At 37.1% G+C, this 10,793-nt stretch overlaps 1 pseudogene; it reads left to right on the plus strand.

The window, feature by feature from the left end:
• The first annotated feature begins 1,157 nt into the window (after positions 1-1,157).
• LOC125152806 (40S ribosomal protein S16-like) lies at positions 1,158-10,346 on the plus strand (annotated as a pseudogene).
• The last annotated feature ends 447 nt before the right edge of the window (positions 10,347-10,793 follow it).

The following is a 10,793-nucleotide window of genomic DNA, read 5'->3' on the forward strand; positions in this document are numbered from 1 at the left end:
AGTGCCATGAAGATTTTCCTCAATGTTCTCTTAAAGACTTTTGTAATTTTAGTTTTTACATTTAGGTCTTTGATCCATTTTTGAATTAATTTTTGTATAAGGTCTGGGTTAGGGTCCAACTTCATTCTTTTGCATGTGGATATACAGTTTTCCCAGTACTATTTGTTGAAAAACCATCCTTTCCCACTAAATGGTCTTGATACCCTTGTCGAAAATCAGTTGACCATATGTGTGAGGGTTTCTTTCTAGTCCATTGTTCTTTATGTTTGTTCTTATGCCCATATTGTTTTAATTATTGTGGCTTTGTAGTTAGTTTCAAAGTTGGGAAGTGTGGGTTCTCCAACTTTATTCCTTTACAAGATTATTTTGGTTATTCAGGGCCCCTTGTGATTCTATATAAAAATAAGGATCTGCTTTTCCATTTCTGCCAAAAAGGCTGTTGGACTTTTGATGGGGATTATAGTGAATTTGTAGATTGCTTGGGTAATACTGACATCTTAATGATGTTAAGTCTTCCTATCTATGAGTATGATTGTCTTTTCATTTATTTAGATCTTGCTTGATTTCTTTCAGCAGTGTGTTCAGCATAAAATCTTAAGTCCTTGGTTAGATTCATTCCTAAGTATTTTATTAGAATTGCTTTTTTAGTTTTCTCTTGAAGTTATTCATCCCTGGTGTATAAAAACAGAGTTGATTTTTATTCTTGTATCTGACAACTTTGCTGAAGTTTGGAAAGTTTTTGGAAGCTTTTTTTGGAAATGATCTACTTTTTTTCATGGAACAATGAATGATCCACTTTTAGCATTTCCCAAATGGCTACCCAGTTGTCCCTGCACTATTATTAAAAGAGCCATTATTATCTACCATTAACATAAGTTAATTCCTCTATAGTTGGTATGTAGGCTTGCTAACTGTGACTTAAAATCCAGAAGCATTAAAAGAAAAGGTTGATAAATTTCACTGTTAAATTCTTGCATAACAAAAAAAAATCCCGTAAATAAAAGTTTTTCAAAGAGAAACTGGGGGAAAATATTCATAATATATACCCATAAAAAGGACAATACTTTTTATATTTAAATAGCTTTTAAAGTTTGAGGGACAAAAGCTTTTCAGGTTGCAGTGCCAGGCAGTGAGGAGCTCTTGCCCCACTGGTAGCTATGTAGTCCAAGGGCCCTCTACAGTCCATGCAGGTCCTTGGACACAGGAAGGTGGCCAGTGCACATCCTGGTGCATTGCAAACAGGGCAATGGCCTTATCCAGGTGAATGGACAGTCCCTGGAGATGATCCATCAGTGCACACTACAGTACAAGCTACTTGAACCTGTTGTGCTTCTGGGCAAGGAATGATTTCCTGGGGTGGATGTCTGAGTCTGCATGAACAGTGGTAGTTACGTGGTCCAGGTTTGCACAGTTCACCAGTACCAGCTCCAAAGCCCTGGTGTACTTATTACTAGAAATATGTAGATGAGGCTTCCAAGAAGGAGCTCACAGACATCCCTATCCAGTATGACTGCACCCTGCTGGTGGTAGTGGATCCCCATCGCAGCAAATCCAAAAAGTTTGGAGGCTCTGGTACCCATACTTCCTACCAGAAATCCTATTGATAAGCCCATTGTGAAGATCAGAGTTCACCTTGGTAATAAACAGTGGTTGTGAGATTTAAGGTTTTGAAATAAAACAAAAAATTTGAGTTTGGGACAGAGTTCCAAAAACCGGTTGTAAAAATGTGAATCAGACATGAAGAGACAACTCAAAAAAGTAAGACATAGTAATGGCCTAAAGTATATGAAAAAAGTTCAAATTCACTCATAATTAGAGAAATGCAAATTAAAATAATACCTATCAATGACAAAAATTTTAAAATATGACCATATACTTCGTTGGTGAAGCTGTGAAGATATGGATACTCCTATACATTGCTGTTGAGAATGTGAATTGTTACAATCCTTTGGAAGGGAAATTTGGTAATACCTAAAAATATGTATTTGTTAATTTTTTGACCATTTCTGGGATTTTACCATGAAGATACACCTCCAACAATATAAAAATGCATACATACAAGATATTCACTGCATCAAAGTAGTGTAATGTAATTGCAAAATGTTGGAAACAGTCTAAATGCCCATACATAGCAAAGTGATTAAACTATGGTATGTCCATGCAGTGGAATAATGGAGCTGTAAAAAAAGAATGAGAATGATCTATATCAATTGATACGGAGTGTTGCCAGGATAATATGCTGTTAAGTGACAAAAGCAAAGCGCAGGAGTATCCATAGTATACTATTCTTTTGTGTAAGAAAGAAGGAGATAATAAGACAGTACATACACATCTGCTCATTTGTATAGAATCTGTACTGGGAGGATAAACTGAAACTAAAGTGATTGGTAACCTATAGGGGGTAGGTGGGAAAGGGGTGCAAAAAAGTGGGGTGATGGGAACTAGGTATCAGGAATGAGGAAGGAGTGACATTAAAGGGGATGGAGGAAGAAAAGAGCTTTATTCCAAGTTTTTTTCGAAAATAACATCTTCACTGGATACTGTAATGTTAAAAAGAACTGCACATTAATGCTGTAATCTAGTCAGTAAATGTATTTCTCACAGGGACATAGATCAGCAATTCTGAAACTGCCTTATGTGTGTACTCAAACTGAACAAATAGGTAAATGTTTTAAATAACAAGAACTGGGTTCTCATAAATAAAGAAAAGAGAAGGCTAAAATGAACTCTGTTGGTTTGGGTTTGGTTTGGTATCTGAAATATCAATATATGTGTGGGTTGTTATGCATGTTTCCTACCAATGTCCACTGAGAGTGACCAAAAGGTATGACACCCCAATAGTAATGAATAAACCTAGGATCCAGTTTTTTATTTCTAAGTAAATATTTTATTTCCTCAAATAAAAGGAACCAGGGCTCCTTGGAGAAGTTGTTGATTCTAGGACTGAGAGAAAATACTAAAGGTGCCTGGGACACCTTGATGTGTGCCAGGTAATAACAAAATGCTTTTAAAAAGGCAGGGGGATATTGTTGAAAAAACATGGGAGTCAACCGGAAAGACTAATGGCCGAAGCTGGAGCAATTTGAGCAAAAGAAATAATGAAATCACTGGATTATAATTCATAGAGTAATGTAAATATCCATGAGTCCATACTGATACAGATTTAAAAAATGGGGAAAATGAACAATTCTCGCTTATAGTAAAATTCCAATTAAAACTGTGGAAAGATGTAAGATATGAGGAAAATAGAAAAGAAATATTAGCTAAACACAGTAATAATTATTGTAGACAAGATCCACCAATTGATTGTAAAATTAGTGAGTGAAGATTTGAGAAGTAAAATTCATATAGATTCAAAGAATGTCCCCCAAAGTATATCTTCATTAATCACAAAGGGAAAGATAGTAAATTTATCAGAATGAAACCTGCTAAAATTTATCTTAATAAATCGCTTAATAAATGATCAAGGTGAACATCACAATAATAAAACATATTGATATCATGAAACCATGATATGATGCACTGGGAAGGATTCATCATTTCTGTGTACTCTTGCCAAAATGTATAACCTTAGTCCAGTCATCAGCCAAACCCAAATGAGATATATTTGACAGAGTAAACCAATCAGTAGTCTTTAAGAGTCATGATCATGAAAAATAAGGGAAGACTGTAGCATTGTCAGAGATTGGAAGAAACAAGATATGACAACTAAATATAATGTGGGAGGTTTTTCTTTCACAATGGCCTGTTCTTGCTGAATGAAATCTATTTCTTTGTTTTCTCTTTGAACTTTAAAGGCATGTTTCAAAATGTCATATTCTAACATCTTAAAATGTCTGTTTTAGATTGTTCCATTATTTGTATATAGTTCTGAGATGAAGAGTATGAATTCTATTCATGTGTCCCTTCCCCACTGTGCTCTTTTAATGTTTCCCACTTTTTTGCATTTGGGAAATTCTCTATTGCTTTTGGATTTAGCTCTGTATTAAAACAAGTTTTGTTTTTTGGTTATATCTCAATTAGTATGTCTGAAGTGGGATGTTATGCTTCTTGCATTTATTAAATCTACTATATTGATGGAAAACCTTTCTCCCCTATTCCTGTTCCATTTATGAACAATAGGGTAATTGCTTTCAGTGTATTAGGGACTAAAATACAGTTACCCACTTTCCTAATATTTATCATATAGTTAAATATATGGGGTGCTTTTGTTTTATGGTTGAGGTCAGAATTTTTTTCTGCTTTTTTAATAGATTATTGACTTATTTGAAATAGTTTAGAACTTAAGTGAGGGTAGAAAGGAATAGAAACCTTTTCCCTTTCCACTTTGCCATCTTGGAAGTATAGGGGAGGAAAAAGGCAGAAAAGTTAGTATTGGAGGAATATGTACTTATAAAGGGCGGGAATTAAAGCTGCTGAAAAGGAAAACTTCCCCCTTCTTACCACAAGATATTCCCAGATTTGAATTCTGCTGAACCTTTCTCTCTCTCTCTCTCTAACCCTTTGGTAGGTTTAGGTCACATGTATGTTATGGTTATAGTTTTAAAAAGTACACTGGGCAGTGGACCCTAGTGCCATTTAAATACATGACTGCCAGGGGGAAATGTGAACTTAGGCAAACAGTTCTTTCATATACCTAAAATACTATTTATATTCATTTACGCCAAAATTAAGTATGAAGCCAAAGAAAGTGAAGCAGAGAGGCGAAAGAAGAAAAATTCCGTAGTAAATAAGGATTTAGAACGTGTAAAGAATGTGTGAAGTAGCATTCAGATCATGTGAAACAGGGAAGAGGAACACCTAAAAATACTTCTGTCAGAAAACATAAGAAACAGGTATTTATCAGCCCATTATGGGAGATTTTTTTTCTAAGCATTAAACTTATCTGAAATCTTAATTTGATAGTAGAGAAAAAATTGTGTGGCATTGAGTTCCTAGATTTAAAAGCACAATTTCTATTTTAGTTCAAAATCATTTCTTTTATGGTAATGCGTATAAAATTACTGGAAATTTTATTCCTACTGTAAAGTCATCTGCCTGATATAAACTGATGGCAGCAGAACACAGTGATAAAAAACGTGTGTTCTCCAGATGAAATTTCTGATATTTGACTAGTTGAAACTTGGCCATGATTGGTAAAGTTGGTATCAGGTCTGTTTTCAGGTGTGTTGTTTAGTATTCGTAATGATATTATGGTCTTCAGTTTTCTTTGATGGCTGAGTTTTTATTGTTTATTTCTTCCACAGAAGTGGACTGTACCATATCTTTGAAAGATTTGCGAATACTGTTTTTATATGAATTTAAACTAGGACATAGTGCAGCCACAGCAAGTAGAAACATCAATTCTGTCTTTGGAGAAGGCTCTGTTAGTGAAAGGACTATCCGGTGGTGGTTTGAAAAATTTCGTTCTGGGGATCTGAGTCTGAAAAATGAGCCTCGAGGGAGACCCAAATCTGTTTTAAATGAAGATCAATTGAGAGCCATGGTGGAAGCTAACCCCAAAATGGCAATTCGAGGCCTTGCAGCAGACTTAGGAGTTTCTGCTACAACAATTTCTCGACATCTGGCTGCAATAGGAAAGGTGAAAAAGTTGGACAAATGGGTAGGTACCACACCAACTGATGGATGATCATATATGGAGATGATTAGAGATGTGCTCATACCTTAGGATTTGAAAGAGCAGAGACCTATTCTGGAGAGGATCATAAGCTTTGACAAAAAATGAAAGTGGTCTGGACAATGGTTGGACGTTGATGAAGTTCCCAAACGTGTTAAAACTATCGCTGCAACCAAAATGAAGGTTCTAGTAATGATGGTGGTCTGCAAAGAGAGTATTTATTACTTTTAGCCCAGGCAAAACTAACAGTAGCATCTTACTGTCAAGAAGTTGAAATTATGTATAAAAATGGATTTAAAAGCACTCTGCATTGGTTAACAGACATGGACCTATACTTTTCCATGACAACATTTGACCACTGAAATTGCGGACCACCATAGGGAATAACTGAATTGGGCCAAGAACTTTTGTCATATCCATCACACTCACCTGACCTTTTTTCAACAGATTACCACCTTTTTCATCATTTGGAAGTCTAAGAAACAGAACATTCTCCAAAAGAGAACAGTAATTGAAGGATTTGAATAAATGTTAACAATGCTGAATTTTATTAATATGTAATTTAGTATTTGGAAAAATTTATCATTTTGGGAAAGCAGTTATTGCTAGCAGCACATATTTTGGTTGAATGAAACTTTTCTTTTTCTGAAAAATATAACATTTTCATTTTTATATAAAGGCAGTTTCATATGGTTCAACCTAATATCTTCCCAGACCCTGGCAGAACATGAAGACTGAAAGGTACCTAATGTACTGGAAAACTACAAGCTACCCCTGAGTTTTGGGCTTCTTCATTGGAGGAATGTAGAACAACCCAGAGTGTATATATGTTTGAAAGATGCTTAGGAGTCAGCCATGCAAATATCTGGGTATAAAGAAGGTTTTAGAGAGATGAGCAGCCTCAACAGAAGCTTTCAGGCTCTGAGAAAATATTTTTTGAATAAAGAAATGAAAGCATGTTTCTAACACCGAAAGCCATGCACACAATAGACATGGCACAGTGGTGCTTTTGAGTGGTAGTACTTACTGTCACACAGAGCCAATCCCTTTCATATGTTTTCCATTCTTACTCTTTATTTTTAAAAAAGTGTAAGTGGCCTGTCAGAGACCATAATTAATGGGCTCTTTATGATTTTATAGCTAGATTGCAGTTACTCCTTGTGGCTTCCAAGGATTAAGTTGGCATAAAGATAACTGACGGTCCTCTTCCTGCCTTTCTCCCTCCTGACAACTTGCTGTGTCTATCCTATGAAGGAGAGTTAGGGAATCCTAAAAGCTAAGAGGTGAGAGAAGGACATCCTGGAATGGATCTTACTTGAAGAGACAGAAAGAGGGAAGAAGGGAGACAATTGGAGGGAAAGATGGAATGGAAATTACCTAAAGTAGAATTGACTGTGAGCTAAAAGATTAAAGACCATGGGATGCATTACTATAAATTAAAAATAAAGATGTCCCTTTCTTTGGGTAACAGTCCTGCGCTATGACAGAGGCTTTGTGAGCAGAGTGCCTTTCAGTTCTAATTTACTCCCCTGGCTGGATGCCCTGGTCTGGAGTCACCTGCTTATTTTACTGCCCCATTCTTGGATTGTCAAGGAATCTATTTAGTGTTTTTGTGGACTCTTGCTTATTCTCAAGAGAGAATGAAGCCTGAGATTTAGCTCAGACTGATAAGGTAACCAGGCTAAAACCAGAAGTATGGGAAGGACTTTATATGAAAGGCAGCAAGTACAAGGGTGAGGTCAAATGGTCACAGAGGGTTGCCCAATGTGAAAGAAAGTGGTGTTGTATAGTTACTTAGTCTGAGCAGTAGTTGCTTTATGGCCATTCATCCTTTCCTCAATTCTCAGACCCCTTGTCAGACTTCAGAGTTGGATCCTAGACTTTTGTCTAAAACAGTTGGTGGATATCCTTGTTCAGCCCAAATGAGTGGTTTGGGGATGGGTAGGCAACCCAAAAAGAAGCAGTGAAATATGATGACACATGGAAAGGAGCAGTTATAGAATGTTCAGTTATCCTAGCAATCGTCCTTACCACCTCCAAGAAGGGGTGTAGACTTGAGAGGCAGAAATGGGTCCTGGATTGAGTTGTGCCTTTACTACTATTAATATATTTTGGTTATGTGAGATGGCAAGTACCCTTTTTGCTTAAACCGTTTTGGAGAGCTGGGCTATTTTGGCAGAAGAAAGATTCCTGACTGATACTCTCCCCTGAGCCTTACTAAATTGTAAAATGAAGTTCATGATACCACCTTGCAGGGATTGGGGATCAAGAGGGACAATGTAAAGCACAGGCATGGAGTAGATGCCCAATAAGTAGTATTTAATACTATGAAAAGTAAAAGCAGAAGAAACAAAGTAAGGTGTGTGGGATACCTCTGGAGGCCCCTCTGTGTCCACAGTAGCCAGTTGGGGTGAGTTCAGTGCTCACTGAGGCCGGTGCCTGGCTTGGACTGTCCAGAGGTACCCAGCTGTAGAAGAGGGATGACTTCTTCAGTCACTTTGAGCCTGTGGCTTTTCTGTAGTAAGTAGCAACTAGAACTTTTTTTTTTAAGATTATTTTGAGAGAGATGTGTGAGAGCACAAGTGGGGGAAAGGCAGAGAGAGAGGGAGAGAGAGAATCCCAAGCAGCTAACAGTGCAGAATCCAACACAAGGCTCCATCTCACAAACTGTACGATCATGACCTGAGCCAAAATCAAGAGTTGAACACTCAACTGACTGAGCCACCTAGGTGCCCTGGAACTACAGCTTTAAATTTATAACTGGAAGCTATATTAGATTTTCAAGAAAAATGAGAAATTTTATACACATAAAGTCCTGCCAAGCATCCCATCTTATTCTCCTTTCCTAGGGGGAAAAAAAAAAGCTTTAAGAGGTTCCTTGGTAGAAACTTTGGTTTGAGTGTCAAAGGAGTGAGATGGAAGCTGCTACATCTCACCTCCCTGCCATTCCCTGGCTTGGGTCCTTATTACAAAAGGGAATATGAAGTGGCTTTGAGTCACTTACGTGACTCTTGATCTTGGGGTCGTGAGTTAGAGCCCTGTGTTGGGGGTAGAGTTTACTTAAAACAAAAAAACAAAGTGGCTCTGAATAGCCATTTTGGTTTATTAAGTACATAGTAACCGTTATTAAAGAAGCTCCTGCCTGGTCTGATTGCTTATTGTGAGACTAGAGCACCTACAGTTACTTTAATAGCATGCATAGAAGGTCTTGGGTAAAGTTAGAGATAGGATCAAAAGCCAGTGGAAAGTAGACTCTTCCAGGACCTGCCAGTAGGTTGGACTCTCTCTTCTTTCTGTTGGTGCTTTGGCCACAGAACCTCCTTTCACTTCCTTTTATCTCAGCTAATTTGTCCGTGCTGCTACTGTTCTTCACCTTATTAACTCTACCTGTCATGCACATTTCTCCCAGGATGTCTTACCTGATTACCCCACCCCACTACAGGTCAGGTCCCCTTGTCAATGGACTTAGAGCCCCAGTATGGTTCCTTCGTAACTGCTGTGATCACAGTAGTTACATGTTTATTGGTGTGATAGTATATGTTTGTCATCTTCTCTGTTGGATTATAAGATTCACCACAGCAGGGACTTTTTTCCTCACAAGATTATACCTCCATCAAGAGCACAAGGTCCAGCACATGGTAGGTACCTAGTAAATGTTTATTAAATGAATAAGTATTAGGGCCAGTGTCATTCATTCACGTTATGGAAAATCCTTGTTTTGGTATCAGTGTAAGGAAGGAATATGTGGATAAGACATAATTGAAAACCTAATGAACAGTGGCTTAAATACGTAGGTTTTGTTTCCTGTAACTTATGAACATTTTCAAACATAAAAACAAAATACCTGAATTATACAGTGAACACCTGTATGCCAGCCACCTAAATTGACATTACTTTACTTTATGATTATACTTTATCACTTTACCTACCCACGTAGCTATCCTTTTTTTTTATGCCTTTCAATGTAAAGTTGCAGGCATTAGCACATTTCACCCTTAATACTTTAGCATAATATCATTACCTAGAATTCAATATTTGTTTAAAGTTCTTGTTCTCATAAATTTAAATTTGATAAAATGCCCAAATCTTAATTGTACTATTCAGTATGTTTTGACAAATGCAAACACTTGTGTAATACAAATCCCTGTCGAAGATACAGGCTATTACTATCAGCCCAGAAAGTTCTCTCATACCCCTTTTCATTTTATCCCCACTCTTACAAGACCCCAAGAGGCAAAACAACTGCTCTGATTTTTTTCTACCATGGAATAGTTTTTCCTGTTCTAGAATTACACATAAATAGAATTGTACAGGATGTGCTCTTTTGTGTAAGGCTTCGTTTACTAAGCATAATGTTTTTGAAATTAACCCATTTTGTGTGTATCAATGTTTCATTCCTTTGAAAAGCTGATTAGTATTCCATGAAACAAATATAACAATTTATCTATTTACCTGTTTGATGAACATTTGTGGGTTTTTTTTCACAGTTTGAGCCTATTTTGAATAAAGCTGTTATGAATATTCTTGCACAAGTCTTTTTGTGGACGTATCTTTTGTATCTTTTGGATAAATATCTAAGATTGGAAATACTGGGTCATAGGCATATGTATATATCTAGTTTTCCTAGACCTTTTCCCAAAGTGATTACACTATTTCATACCCCCCATTCTCACTAACATTTGATGTCACTCTTTTTATCTATTCTGGTGGCTGTGGAGCTGTATCTTATTTTGAGCTACTTTCCCCCTTTCACATTATAAGGAAAATAGGGAGGCAGGCTATGACTGGAGTAGGCACTTAACAGTGCTATTGGGGACCCACGCACTTTGTTCATCCTTAGTGGACTTTGATTATAGTTCTATGCATGGCTTCTGAGGTAGTCAGCCCATTGAGTGTGGGCTGGGTTTTGTGACTAGCTTAGTGACTAATACAGCAGAAGCTGTAGAATACAGCAGAAGCAGAATACAGCAGAAGCAATGAGATGCCATTTCTGAGATTAAGTTATAAAAAGAGTGTGGCTTCTGTCATGAGCATTCTCTCATACTTTTTGGGATTACTCATTCTAGGGAAAGCCAAATTGCTATATTGTGAGGCAGCTCACAATTGCCATGTTGTGAAGAGATGATGTGATAGGGGACAGTCTGCCAACAATCAAAAGAGTGAGCGTAGAAATAGA

The sequence above is a fragment of the Prionailurus viverrinus genome, chromosome E2 (genome assembly GCF_022837055.1).
Source record: "Prionailurus viverrinus isolate Anna chromosome E2, UM_Priviv_1.0, whole genome shotgun sequence".
NCBI lineage: Eukaryota > Metazoa > Chordata > Mammalia > Carnivora > Felidae > Prionailurus > Prionailurus viverrinus.